The sequence below is a fragment of the Anser cygnoides genome, chromosome 4, assembly GCF_040182565.1.
Source record: "Anser cygnoides isolate HZ-2024a breed goose chromosome 4, Taihu_goose_T2T_genome, whole genome shotgun sequence".
Classification (NCBI taxonomy): Eukaryota; Metazoa; Chordata; class Aves; order Anseriformes; family Anatidae; genus Anser; species Anser cygnoides.
Window position 1 is genome coordinate 50,283,967 of NC_089876.1, and position 15,321 is coordinate 50,299,287.

At 36.9% G+C, this 15,321-nt stretch overlaps 1 long non-coding RNA gene across 1 annotated transcript in view; it reads left to right on the forward strand.

Annotated features, from left to right (window-relative positions):
• Positions 1-15,321, forward strand: part of LOC106032381 (uncharacterized) — a 38,367-nt gene that overhangs the window by 1,300 nt on the left and 21,746 nt on the right. Inside the window, exons 2-4 of the long non-coding RNA XR_001204828.3 lie at positions 1,054-1,144; positions 5,832-5,898; positions 7,528-7,679. This is a non-coding gene — a long non-coding RNA (uncharacterized lncRNA). The remainder of the gene's footprint in view (positions 1-1,053; positions 1,145-5,831; positions 5,899-7,527; positions 7,680-15,321) is intronic.

Here is a 15,321-nt window from a genome sequence, read left to right on the forward strand (position 1 = left end):
TCATTGCCACACTGTCCTAAACCTAAAGCCTCAATTTTGTGACCATAAATGTCCTTCATGCCAGAAATCCTGTCATCCTTACTCCCATTCCTTTTACCCTCTGTCTATGCAGTTTAGCTTAACTGTGTGAGTAAGCTCTGCTTACAGATGGTTCCCGATGTGCAGAGGCATCACCCCCTACAACTAGGGTGACTCACCCCAGAGGGACACTAGGTACTGCTGCCATCAAGCACTTGGAAGTGCTTTGTATTGGTGGTATGCACATGCATTTTGGGACTGTCTTCTGCAAGTAACACTCTCAGCTGTGATTATTTTACATTGATGTATTTAACTTAGCCTGTGTGAAATTTCATAGGCATAGATGGGAAATACTTGTTGCATGGAGTCTGAATGGTAATGACAGAAACAAATACTAAATGTCTAGGGCTGTTTCATAGCTCTGTGTGTTTAAATTGTTTTCTCAATGCAACATTTCACTCAGAAAATCAGCAAGATTTTAAGTGGAGCAACAGTTGGTAAAAAATAAAAAAATCTGGAGACCTAGAAATATTTTGATTTTTTTTAAAATGATTAGAAACAAAGATGAGGGGTTGAGAGTTGTATATATTCTATTTTTCTACTGTCTGAAGTACATTGTAGATGTAGTTTAATTATAGTTCTATTGTCAACTTTGTTTCATCAAGTTTTTCCTCATAGATTAATCTACTGCTCATAATAACTAAGTGTAGACTATCTGCATTTTAAGCCAGTGAATGAGGAAAGGTTTTATATGAGGCTAGGAAAGGGACTATCTGAATTGCCTCTAGGTGGCAGTGAGTCATTATTTCTTGGCATCCACTAAACGCTCTTTCACTGTCCCTGCAAAGAGAGGCCTTCTTACAGTCTGAGTGTTGTTCAGTTTTAAAGCCATTTTGGATACATCTTGAAATCCTAAAAGCACTGTATTGCAGTAGTATATATATGGTTGCAAATCAGTTAGTCCTGGAAATATGGACAAATAATCCATGCAGCATGTGTGTTGTGAATCAGCAGGTCTCTGGTGTGTGCTTTCAGGTGGCCAGAGGATGTGCAGCCAACCCAGCTTGTTCCCAGTGCCTGTTGCACACACATACACACAGATGAAGGGGTCTGTAGCATACACATGGTAAGTTTAAGCACTCTGGATATACACCGTGGTGGACCGCAAATTGTGTGCTGTGCTTGGATAAAACTTGCTGGTAGACAATAAGACTGTGCCCAGAAAAATGTAAAGCTGGTGGGCTTCCTTTGGCCAGATCCCATTCTCCCCCCTGATACCAGGAAGTGAAGTGGGTAGTTGTTTCTTAGCTGTGATCACTGCTAACACTGGTGGATCTGCATGGATCTTTCTTTCCCCAGAAAACAAAGATTTCAAACTGTTTTCTTTAAATTTTTACATATTTTGCATGTTGATGTGACTGCATGCTAGAACAAATTGCTTACAGGCTGATTGTACAGCTGTTTGGGCTTGGTGCGATGGTGGTATGTGTGATATTCTGATCACGGCAATAACCGGTTCTGTCACTTGAGTGTGAGCAATGGACTGCACTAAATGCTCCTAATAAAAGGATTGCAGGCCCTCTGGTAGGTCCTTGCTGGCTGACAGTATTAATTGTAATGTTTAGAAGATGGAGATTGGCTTTGTAATTGTAATTCAGGCTCTGATTTCACAGTGTGCTTAAATCCATTACTTTTTTCATGTGGTTATGTTGACTGCATTTTAGCAGAGTACTCACTAACTTCCTTCCACCTCACCTGGAGAATGTTTTCACTTTCATGAGCATCTTTAATTCCAGCCCAGGCTTTTTATTCATAAATGAAGAAAAACATGTGCTTAAATGCTTTACAAATTGGGGTATATGTCATCAGCTCTGATACTGTGGGTTAAGAGCAGGAAGAACAATTTTATGAGCTGTGTGGGTTCCATGATATTCACTAAAAGCAAGTTTTTAAAAAAAAGTCCTTGTCATGAGCAAAGTGCATGTCCTTCAGAATACCATCAGTTTTCTATTCTAGATAAAAACATAAAGGACTTTTTCTTTAAAACATGCAGAACTTTTTAACTGTGTTGTTCTTCATGGCAAGGATTAACAAATACCACTAATACCTTTTCAGTAAAAGGATAGTATCAGAATCATGAAGGGTCTAAATAGCCTGAGAATTGAATGTGGCAACAAAAATGTTTTGTGGATTGTGTCAAACAATGTCAAATGTGGAATAAGTAAACAGTTTTAAACTGAGTGAGAAGTAAATGATTTATTTGGTAGAGGTTTTTGATAGAATACATTTTGGCATTAAATTTTAAAATGACTCTGAATACAACTCTTTTAGAAAACATTGTTGTGATGAAAGACTTAGCAGCTTGATGGATGTGAATGAATAAGTCTCATAAATTGCGATACCACAGCTGGGATTCTGCATTAATAGGAATGAGATTATCATAGTGTTAAATCATACAGCTATACATTTAAAAGTATGTACTGGGAATAAATGCATATTGTATAATATTTCTTTTGTCTTCTGCTCTCAGCCCAGCACTATCGCACTACATCACAAATATGAGCATCAGTAGATTCTGACAGTCTCACACAAGAAGCAGTTTTCAGAGGCAAGTTTAATAAATGATTACATAGTTGCTATTACTTAATGAAATACAATGATTCTTGCTCCTGATACTAATGGAAAAAATAGGAGCTGATGCAGAATTTTGTTAGCAAAGATGATGTAGGAAATAATATCAATGAAACATTTTTATGAAGCTTCAGTAAAACAGTGGCTTCTGCTATGAAAAAAGAATTTTTCCATCTTTAAGGTAGTTGCCATTTTCAGGACATATTCCAATTTCATGTTCACACTCTGATTTCATAAGGTTGTCTCTGGCTAGACAGAATTTTCCTATGAAAATTCTGAATTCTGAAAATGAACTGAGCAAACACTATTAAAGATGTATCCTAAATGCTGTCCTCTCTCAATGTAAAATTTGTAAATTAAGCTCTCTGAAATTACCAACAGAAACAGGTGTAGCTATCTCCTTTACCCTTTTCTCACATACACATCTGCATGAAAAATGAGAAAAGTAAGCAGATACTGATAGATCATCAATCTGATAGATGTACAAAGACAATAGTTTCAGAAAAGCTCAGGTCCAGGTTCTATTGTAAATCTACCATGATTTTCCAATGTTCCACCTTTTGCTATAAAGGGCATCATATTGAGCTAGATATGATTCTATAATCAATGTTATAAATTCTGCAAGAAGTTTCAATAAAGCCTGTTTGTTTTAATTAGTATTAGATTATTTTGCAGCATTCTGAGTAGGTTACATTTCTGTCTCAAACTATGAGGTATAGTTCTTGTTTGCTTTGTGGGAAATTTTCAGAGAAGGAATGAGAATGGCTTTGTGAACCTTCCAGGGAGGCTCTCATCATGCTACTAGTAAATATTTCTGTGAGAAACAGTCCTGCAAGTCGGCCTACATGGAGCTCAGTTACGGGCCAAAGCCATAGTTTCCTTATGGAAATGCAGTTTATGAGTCTAATGTCACCTAAAACTGTTCATTAGCTTATGTTCATGGGTGTTCTTTTAACTCCAATGTATTCTGGAGTTTGCTGTGTCTGTTAAAACCTATTAAACCTGTTAAAAATGTTGTGTGCTCAAAAACTTGGACCTTCTTTATGTTGTCCCCTAGTTAGATAAATGATAAACAGTATTAACGTATTATTATATGCTTCTTTTAAGGATAGGTGAACTGATTTAAATTAAGGAAAAAATCACCTGTACATTTAGGCTGAGGCTTGTGAGAAGGATTTAAATAAGAACCCTGTCAGAAATCACTTTCCACTCAATGGGATTGTCAACAAAAGTTAACAAAGTTCTTCTTCATGCTGTTTTAGTTTAAGTGTGTGCTAATCTCCTTAGTTATTTTGATCTTTTCTCACATGCATTCGTACCATCAACAGGTAGGTAGTAGTGAAAAATTAAGATATTGGAGCGCCGATTTAAATGTTTTCAATTACACTTATTGTCTTCAAAATATGCTGTTTCAAGGGTATGGGTTAATCCTGATTACATTTGAGTACTTCTGAGGTTTTGAGTCTCTTTTTCTACTTTTAACCAAACAAAAAGAAAGTGGGAGAGAGAGAAATACTAAATCAAAACAACCCCTAAATCTGAATTCTTCTATTTGGACTGTAGAGCCCAGGACATATTGCAATAATATTTGAAAGTCTTTAGTTTTATCCCAATAAAGGACAAAAATATATTTTTACCCTTAAGTTGACATGTACTTGAGTTATTTACTTAAAACTAGCTTTAGATATTTTACTTGAGTTTGAGTCTGCATTTTGATATTATTCTCCCAATGTCTGGCGCTGTGTGCTTAATGCTTGTGTCAAGAAGTAATTCTCTTTGTCTCTTTTTTTTTTTTTTTCCTTCCTTTCCTTCCTTTTCTTCCTTTTTTTTTTTTTCCCCTTCCATTTAAACAGTTCTACTGGGGCTCTGTGTTCCTGCTCCCTTATTCCTTCATTGTTTGTTGCTCTTTACTGGTTAGAAAGGCTTCGATACATGAGCAAAATTGATTGCTGCTTGTTAGTTTTCTTTTTGATTTGGTAATTCTCAGACTGTCAAATGTTTATTCAAAAAAAATATACAGAAGATAATGAATTAGGTAAATTAAAAAACCCTTTGGTTTCTGAGGATGAGCAATGTGGTTCTAACATCCCATTTTTCCAGACAAAATACATTCTTCATATTTTCTTTCCGACTATAAGGATATAAGGAGCCCACATTCAGCTTTCACCGAAGAAGCGTCCATTTTTCCAAATTAATCAAAATGGAGCAGACCTTATGAGACCATTTGAAGTCATAAAATTTTGATGTCCATTTCTTCTAAATCAGGATATCCGGTCTTGCCTCAAGTCCTATGTAGTCTAAAACCAATGTTGTTATAAGAGCAGTCCTTCCATCTTTTTTTTTTCTATTTATTATAAACAGTATACAGTAGTGGTGAAATAGCCTAATTATATATGTAATTCTCCATTTTATCCTCTATCATGTTAATATGAGGAGACAAAAGATATTTCATAGTACGTGATAAACAAATGATAATATTCCCTAGTTCATTCAACTTTATTGTGTCTGTATTATGTGAGCTTGCTGGTAGCCAGACACTACAGCACACCCAGACAATTAACAGATTTGCATCTGGTTACTGCCTTGCCGTATGTATCCCACTTTGTATTACAGCTGAGACACAAATGGGTCCCTTCTGGGTTTGTGAAAGAGAACAGCTTTACTACATAAACCAAACCTATCTTCCTATCTTCTTACTAACAGCTAACAAAGGAGGGGCTCCGCAAAGAGTGTCTCAAGTGGATGTTGCATTTTGATTTCACTGTTTGAATTTCTCAGTAATGTTCGTTCAAAAGTGTCTGTGCATGTTAACTTCCTAGCTACCACCCTGGGCATTCAGCTATGCTACAGCTTAGCTACAGGCAAAATGAAGCGTTACTGCAAAATGAATGCATATCTTGAATGTGTCCTCCTGTTATGATAAATAGTTTGGTTTGGCAATTGTGATATCCAAAAACAGTGCAACTGAAAGCATCTGGTTATTTGTAAAGAAATTCTAAAATGAATAAATTACCAGAAATAATATTATTATGGAAAGGAAAATACAACCCTTATATTCTCCTTCCACATTTGTATTCTGCTTAGAGTGTTGAAATTGCCATACTAAAATCAGGATGAGAGTATGGATAAGAGTCTGGGGTGAGACACAAGTCAGCTTAATTAGCAATATTTTCCTTCTACAGTTACAAAGAATCCAACTGACAGTGTGGATATGCAAAAGTGCAGAAAAGGCTCTGGAATCTGTCTGTTGTAAGTTGATATTAAAAAGATTAAATGTTTTATGCCATTGATTTTTTTTTTTCCTTTTTTTTTTTTTGTATCTAGATCTATGACAACTGGACATATACGATTTTGGCCTATAACCTCATGGTGGTGTGGTTTAGAAGTCTGTCAAGCTTGATTTAAACCATGTCATATCTCACATTTAATTGAAATATATTTAATGTTGTGTGTGTTCATGCCTTTCAGGTATGTCTACTATCATAGAGGCTGAGAAGCAGGGTAGATTAGTCCTTATTGAGCACAGTGCTGACAAGCTAGACTGATCACTTAAAAATTAGTTTAGGCATTTCTATATTGCAGGGAAGATGCCAAAGCTTACTGTAAAGGAATTAAAGCTTGTCTTTCCCCCTTCCTCCTCCTCCTCCTCTTCATCAGCAATGGCTGCTTCAGAACCTCTGACTCGGTCTTGTGACTTGTGACGTGGAAGTGTTGCACGTCCAGCTTTCATTGTACCCATACAGCTTCCTTTAAAAACTCCACCTGGAGTGGAGTTGTGCACTTGTCTAGTTTACTGTAGTCAACCAGTCCCCTGAGGACTGTTTCTCACCGCCCATATCAACCCATATCAGACTTCTCTGGTGGTGAACAATCACCACCTTTGCTGCCTTAGTTCAATGGTCCCTTAACCTTGCTGCTGTGATTCTTTGTGGAGTCATGCTCCAGAGCAACCTGATTTAAACAATAACAAGCCCCTCACCGCATTAAGTTGTGTCATTGCGTAGCGGCGGGTGTGTGACTTGGACCTAGAGAGAGCAGGTGCTTTCTTACAATTCCTTTGGTGTTGAAGAAATTACAATGTAGGACCATAACTTATGATGTTTCTGAGCATGAAAGGGCTGCCTGTGATTGCTGTAGAGAAAAATGTTAGGAATAAGTTAAATATTAAACCCACAATACAGAAATGTAATATTTTTTCAGGAGAAACTTTTGGGGCCTTTTAATTTGAATTATGCCAGAACACCCTGGCCTGGTGGACGTTTTTTATTAATATATTTCTGCCTTTTTTTTAAAGTAAAATCAGATTACCTAAATATTTTTCTGTTTGCTAGATCTGGCTAGAATGATGATAGCACAGACTGTATGCAAGAAACATTGTGCTGATGACATAATATATGTCTGAAATGATCTAGTGTTTTCACAAATCACAGAATGAAGGGATAGCTTATCTTCAGATTTTAGCACTTGCTACTGCAGTATGAATTATTCTGTATAATCTTTACTTCCATTCTGAAAATTGTCTGCAGTAGCATATATTCAATTTAGGGGAAAAGCACATAAAGTAAATTAGGTTGAAAGAGCTCCCAACTGTCTGCATTGTGTAATGCTGATTTAATAGAAAGCAGCCAAAAAAGAATACAGTAATGATAGGACATAAATATTAGCATTATGTATAAATAAATGTCAGGCATAAGTTTACTTCTAAATTTGCCTTAACAACTGCATTAGGATTGATGTCCCTAGTGGCTATAAATACAGTATATCTGGCAAAGGCCTGCCAAACAAGAAGTTTATCAGTAAGCAGATGATGGAAAATCATGTAACATTTAACACATCTTTTTTGAATAATCTTTTTTTTTTTTCTTCTGCTTTGTGCAGTTGAGATTGATTGCAATGATGAACACCTTAGGTTGGCCTGGAGACAGAGGGATGGAAGCTGGAGAAAAGCTACATCTGTGGAGTTTCTGAAGAGCTTGGGGAGAGGTCAGGAAATAAACTCCGGGGAAAGGAAAGAGCAGATGGTGCATAAGGTAAGTCACAGGACCTGTGATTAACCTGACTAACAGATTCAGAAATTGAAGATATCTCTGTTCAAGCAAGGGGTTCATTTTTTATCCTAATAAGATACATGAAGAAGTTAGAGGTTACAGTTACTTGATACAACCCAGAGAAACCTCTTACACGTTAATTTTCTGTCTCTTTCCTTTATCATTGGAATTTCAGTGTGGTAATGTTTTTGAGATGTTTGTGATATAAAACCATGAAGAAGAACTCATTTAACAATTAAATAAGAGAGACTGGTAAGCTGTGGTACACTATGGTTTTCTGATTGAATGATGGTAATGAATCAGGGAGAGTTTTGACTGGTAAACAGAAGTATGTATTATATTATTTTTCACTGTCTCATGAGTTGAAGGTATTCATTAACTGTAGTTCACATTTTCTATTTAAATTAATGTTTGGTTAGACTTGACCAAATATATGTTCTGCTTAGAGCTATTGTATTAAGCAAAGAATAAATTTTGCTTTTAAATTGCAGTAAACTAAGATGAATAGAAAGATCAATAATTTAATTTTCAGAAATCTTAAAGATGTCTGTGAAATATATGTTCTGGCATCTCCTGCATTCTGATTTGTATTTTTGTGCAGTTTTAGAGAAGAGAGGATTGCATAGTGGTACCAATTGCCCCATGGAGATCTGTTTTTGGAAATGGTGGCTGCTTTTGTATTTGTAGAAACAAAACTCAGATCATTTTATCTATAGCGAATACAATGCTTTAGGTTTGCAGTCAAAGCCGTTAGCAAAAATTGTACTGGTTATTTTATTTAGTGATGTCTTCTGCTGCAGATTTCATCTTGAAAGCAGGAGGAGAAAGTTGTCCCTGTTCCCCTGGGGAGAGGAGCCAGGGTGATGGTCAGCACCATGGGTGCAGCCAGAACTGTTGAAAGCACTGATTTTGGCAATTGGCCACAAGGACCCTGAGATCAGCTCTGGGAACTGTGGCCTCTCCCCTGCCCTGCTGATTTTGCGCAGTATTTCTAGCTGTAGATGGCATTAATAAACCAAAAAAAGAAAAAGGTTATAAGGGAATATTTGTCCAAGTTCAAAACTGCCATGTTTTCATGGACATGCAGCTTGGTTTTCATAAAAAACAAATCAAAAAACAAACAAACAAACAAAAAAATGTTGAAGGGTGGGTAGATGTGGAGCAGTAGACACAACGAATGGTTGGTTGAAAGCTTGAGGAAAACCTATTAAAATGTCTGCTCATGACTGTTGTTCACATCTGTGAAATTTTTGGAAAGTATTCCAGGTTAGCTGAGTGTGAAATATGGTTCTAAACTCACCTGAGTTTTGTGGACCACAGTAAAAATGGTCAATGAAATGGTAATAGTAGTAAGAAAGTAAGTAACTAAATGGTTGTTAAAAGCATAACTCAACCCAAAAAGTAGTCCTTACAAAACATAATTCTTATACATAATTTTCAACCTTAATATTTCAGAATATTTTTTAATAGGCTAAAATAAATTAATTATTTAATTATCTTAAAAACCTATGGCTGTTATTAGACTAATGGAATAAAAATTGAGATTTTGTAGTTTGCTACACATTGTTCCATTTTCGCTACTGACTACCAAACATTAATCAAATGGAGTTTTGATAGCCGCTTGGACTTTAGGTACTTATTGAACCAGGCATGTATGAGTTCTAATCTGTTAATTTTCATATGGAAGACTTGGTACATTTGATATATATATTTTAATTTGTACTTGCTATGCTTTCTTATACAGAATGAAGAGATAGCATGACAAGTTTCTTTTTTTCATAATTTCTAACAGCAGATCTTGTAGGGAATATTGATAACAAGAAATTTGTATAAAATACTACAGTTCCCGCTCATGTAGATTTGCCTGGTAGATTTAAGACATCCCTTACATATGAAATGCAATTACCTGGAATGTAAGAGCTCACCTGCCTTTAGCTCCCATGGGATGTTTTTAAATTTCATTGAGTTAGTATATTTTTATCTTTCTCAGGCTAAAAATCCAGGAAGCTCTTTCTAAATCCTCCAACAGCTGCTACATTGAATTAGTTGAAGTTGTGAACAATATTTGATTAGCACACCCTATTGTTAAAAAAAAAATAAAATTGTACACTTTTGGAGCAATTTTGTTAGGCACATTCAGCAGGAGCAAAGGCACCTAAATTTGTAAGATTACTGATATTTTGGTTGTGTTTTAGATCTTGGCAAGCCAATGCTAGTGTCTGCCACTTGGGCCAACAGATCAGGTAGTTTAAAGAATGCTTACACATAAGAAAAAGTCGCATTTATTTCTAAATATTCAGCTGTAATTGCTGCAAATATGAGGCTTTTTATTACTATTAACAAGTATTATATAAAAGGGCATAATGTTTCCTAGTTCACCCTTTGGTAATGCAAACAGTTTTCCAATGGGCAGATCTGTCACACAGTGATAACCAAGTGAAAAATTCTCCTTGATTAGAAAATATGATTACAAAGTCAGAAAAAAAATGGCAGGCGCAGTTGTAACACCTGAAAGTATTTTCTTTTAAGCTGCTCTCGGAGTGGGGGACAAACACAACTTCAGATTCTTTATATTTCAAGTTGGCAGCATCCTGTTAAATTGCTTTGTGAGAGATGAGTGTGCTGGCTGATGAATGCATACTCTGTAGTGTGTGATACCATGCATATAAAACGGTTTATTGAACAAAATAAACAATTCTTTGCCGTCTCTGACAGACAATTCTACATTTCTCTGCAGTCTCATAAATGACAGCTATGACCAGTCAAAATAAAATCTACCTGTGCATTTGCAATGTCTTCTCTCTGTTTCATATAACTTAACCCTAAATACCTCTTCAGTAGTGTACACCCGTCACTTGTTTTTTCATTTGGAATATCTTAAAATTCTTACTTTTAATAATGTGATATTTTTCATTTTCAGAAAAAAAAAGATTTCTTTCACATTGAACTTATTATAAGGCATAAAGCTTATTTTAAAATAGTATTTAACTGGAAAACTTAGGCTTTCATAGATGTTCAACTTATCTTTCTAATATCTCAAGTGAAGCAGTTGTTTCTTCCTGATTTGAATACATCTAATTTTTCATCCCATTATTTTCAGCTAGCATACAGGAGAAGCCAGGCAGCATGTGCTATTTAGTTGTTGCTTTTCAAGAAACTAAATTTGTGCCATTTATTTTGAGCATCCATTTTTCTTATTTTCTACATGGAAAAGTGGCACATAGAGCAGCACAGAGACTCTAACTTTTTTTTTTTAATTTATTATCATTTAAGAATATATTTTATATCTACTACAGTACATAGTTTTATTCTGTCCTTGCCACTGATTTTGTGTCTTTGATTTACCTGTGCCAAAATGCATTGGAAGAAAGAGTAGAGATAGCACGGCCATTATAACTTCATCCAATATGTCAAGCAGAGTTCTAAAATTTAAAATGTCTTGTTTTTCTGGTGCACAGTCCTTAGCATGATAAGAATTTTGATCTGTTAGAAACTCTCCCAGCATCCTTCATTAGGACTAAGCATACTGAAAATAAAATGAACAGAATCTGTACCTCACTGATAACTAAGCAGTTCTGTGCTCATTATTTTTGACATCTGAACAGAGTCAATATTTAGCTAAAGATAAGAAGTTGATAAAAACCAAGCTAGTCTTTTTAAAGTATCCAATATAAACAGTATATGGTCTGTTGACAGTTGTTTGGGAATTTTGTGTTAATAAAGAAAAATCAGAAGTTAAAAAATAGGTGCACAAGGCTAAGCCTGTTCAAGCTGTTGCATTGTTCCTGTTGGGGCTGACCACCTTCGGCACTGCTGAAAGGAGAAAACTCCTCAGAAGGCTGATTTTATGACTGGTAGATTTCAAAACACTTTGTAGAAGGGAAAAGTGAGCATTTTCCCAATCTACAGCAAAATTGTTCATATTCAGGCAAGTTTGCTGCTTTGGAAATGACCTCTTTCCAGAAGCCCCTGGAAAAGATCTCTGAGTTAAAGAAAAACCCAGAGTCTGTGCTGACAGAAGAACCTTGTGCAGAAATGCAGCCAAGGCAATGTGTTTTGCCCAGTTGTCTTTGAGGTAGCTGTGTAATGATGTCCTGGGTTAGTGTCAACAGCAAAATGCCAGCAGGAGACTGGGTCACTGCTCTATTTTCAATCTCTCTCTCTCTCTTTTTTTTTTTTTTTTTTAATGGTGTAATGGTGTTAAGAAGAATAGGCTTCATACTGCAAATATTAAGTGAGAGAGACACATTATTTTCTGTTATGCTTTCAATGCAGTGTTTTTCCACAAGTGAGACATTAAAGTTTTATCATTTCTATTCGACAACCTCCTCAGCACCCTTGTGCTTTAAAATCCAAATCTAGTTCTGTAATAAAACTGTTAATTTATGACCGGTGTGAACTTCTATAGCATGGATCAATATTGATTTTCTGAACCTGTTTCTCACAGACCTGTTAAAATAAGAAATCTGATTTAAAAAAAAAAAATCTTTAAATTGAGAAAGAATGTGCTCTAGTCTTATTGCTGTATTCTGAGAGCTTGAAGACTCCCGTGAAGACTTAAACAGACTTGAGCTTGCCTAAGGCAACACATAATAGTTTTTATGGTTTTCAGTCAAAGAATTCAACATGAGGAGTAAAACAGTTTAACTTATCCCAGTCAATAGTAGAACAATTAACTGTTTGAGCAGTTAACAATTCTTGGCTCTCAAGGGCAGATTATTTAGACCCATTTGGGTCACCTCGGTGCATAAGCCACATATGTAGTATCAGGCTGTCTCATTATGGCACTGCAGAATTTGACATACGGTCTGCAATTCCTTGTGTCTGGGGGAAGTGTCTGGTGCTATCTGGGATGTCCTTAGGGTATCCAAGACATCCGTGTGGAACTGGCAGATATGACAGAAGATCAAGGGGAGATCCATGCTCTTCTGGCATACTGATTGGAGGCTAAGCTAAAAGTCCTACCACCTCTGAAAGTTCACTAGGTGCCTATGTATGGTTGAGTGTATTGACACCACCAGACAGAGCTGGACAATAAACAGTGTTTGTATTGAATCCTTGAGAAGATATGGTGATTTGAAACTTTTGCTTTTACTCTTCTTCCCACACCTGTCCCCTCCTAAATTTTTTAGTCATTATTGATCTGAATGCTTTCTGGTCTGGTATTTTGGCTTGGCAGAGGTAAAGATACATATTTGGTTTGGTCTAAAACTTATCTTTTATCTTCTCATGTTTGTAAAAATTCCCCAAATTCTGAAAGATATGTTGGCTATTTATCTATTCATTAAAGATGAGCCTTGTCCATGATCATAACTGGGGAGAATGTTTTGTGTTGTATGATTTGATGGCAGTAAGTTAGACAATCTCTATGATGCAGCTGTTGGGTGTAGAAATGATCAAATGATTAGAAATACATGATGGATTTATTGAGGGGGAGAGTCACTAAGGGAAATTTTGACAGTAGCTGGTACAGTGCAAGGTACCCTGCTTTATGGTACAGTAAGGGATAAGGCCAGATAGGTTTCATGTCTTCCCTGGAATGCCCACGGGGCAAACCTAAGTATTCAAGGAAGAGCTGATGACTGTCTCCCTAATCTAATGGTTATTTCTGATCATAACCTACTATTTTAATAAATTTCCATAAGAGAACATACAGTTTAATCAGAAGCAAGCTGTGATGAAAATATTTGGAAAGGAAATACTTTCGCCTTTCTGTTTTGGAGAATTTCTCCTGACCATCATTAAAAGAAATTCCCCAGTGCTCATAACACAGAACTGGGGTTACATATCTGCAAGCAGAATTTGAAAACAGCTGGCTGGCCTGGGTAAGAACCTCACTTGAGAGTTCCACATGAGCTGCTGCTTATTAGAGAATTCCTGAATCTCGTGTAGCTTTATGGTGCCAAAATACAGCTGAAGAAATGTTGATTAATGCAAACTTTGTGGCTTAATCTGTATGAGAACCAGTACCTCAGAGACTCAGAAATGCACGCGAACTCTGCTGTTCCTGCGCCCACAAATCACAGGTATCTCGATTGAAATAGTCGTGTTTGTTTCCTCTGAATAACTAAGTAGTAAGTGAGAGAGTGTTGCAGAAATAAAAGCGGTTTATTTTTGGTGACAACGAAAGTGGGGAAGGAGGCCATAGGGACTGTTCTAATCACTCCACCATGGTTATAGTGAATGTATCCTTTCTCTCTCTCTCTCTCTCTCTCTCTCTCTCTCTCTCTCTCTCTCTCTCTCGCTATCTCTCTTTTTGTACACCTGAAAAAAAAAGTGCTCTATCTCTTGTCCTGTAGTTTCCTGAATTAAGGATGTCTCCTGTGGACATCTTGCAGACAGATTCAATTAAAAAAGATTTCCTAATGGGAATCATCTTGTTTTCACTTGATTTTGATTTTTTAAGTGAAGGATGTAGCACTAATCAATGCAAAATAAGGAAAATGCTAATGTGATATCTAATAATCTGCAGGTGGAGCAGATTTGTCTGAAATTTACTGCGTTGTCTGTTTTCTGCTGTTCAAGAGCTATATAAAACCAACATAATAACCCTGCAGTTAAGTTGTGTTTGCTTCTTTTTAACCTCATCAGGGAAACCTGTGGATTCTGGAATGTATAAAGGGCTTCCTTTGGCTTTGCTATCCTTGTACATTTCCCATGCACCCGCTGTTACCTGTTGCTTCCTACCATCTCTGGAGACTAGATCTGATAGAAAGAATAGCTTAAACAAAAAATATTTATGATTAATGATTCCTTTTGCTTCTGTTCTTCAAAACTGAAAGCTTTGGTCTCAGTCAGCAGAAGGAATATGATTATCTCCTTAGAAACTTGTTGAGTGTTGGCCATTTTTCAGCGTGGACATCACTTCCTGTTTGTCTCAGTGGGAAGAAACAGTACAGAAGCTATCCTACTCCAAGGTAATGAGGAATAGACAGAGACAGTAAATAGAATAGAATTATAGAACCATAGAACGGCTTGGGTTGGAAGGGACTGTAAAGTCCATCCAGTTCCAAACCCCTGCCATGAGCAGGGACACCTCCCACTAGACCAGGTTGCTCAAAGCCCCATCCAGCCTGGCCTTGAACACCTCCAGGGATGGGGCATCCACAGCTTCTCTGGGCAGCCTGTGCCAGTGCTTCACCACCTTCTGAGTAAAGAATTTCTTCCTAATATCTCATCTAAACCTCTTTTAGTTTAAACCGTTACCCCTTGTCCTAACACTACTCTCCCTGGCAAAAAGTCCCTCTCTTGCTTTCCTGTAGGTACGAGAAGGCTGCTATAAAGTCTCCCTGGAGCCTTCTCTTCTCTAGGCTGAACAACCCCAACTCCCTCAACCTGTCGTCATAGGAGAGGTGCTCCAGCCCTTTGAACATCTTCATGGCATTCCTCTGGACTTTTCTAATAATTCCATGTCCTTTCTGTGCTGGGGGCCCAGAGTTGAATGCAGGACTCCAGATGGGGTCTCACAAGAGCAGAGCAGAGGGGGAAATCAGCTCCCTCACCCTGCTGGCTGCACTACTTTTGGTGCAGTCCAGGACACAGTTGGCTTTCTGGGCTGCAAGCGCACATTGCCAGCTCATGTTGAGCTTCTCATCCACCAGCACCCCCAGGTCCTTCTGCTCAG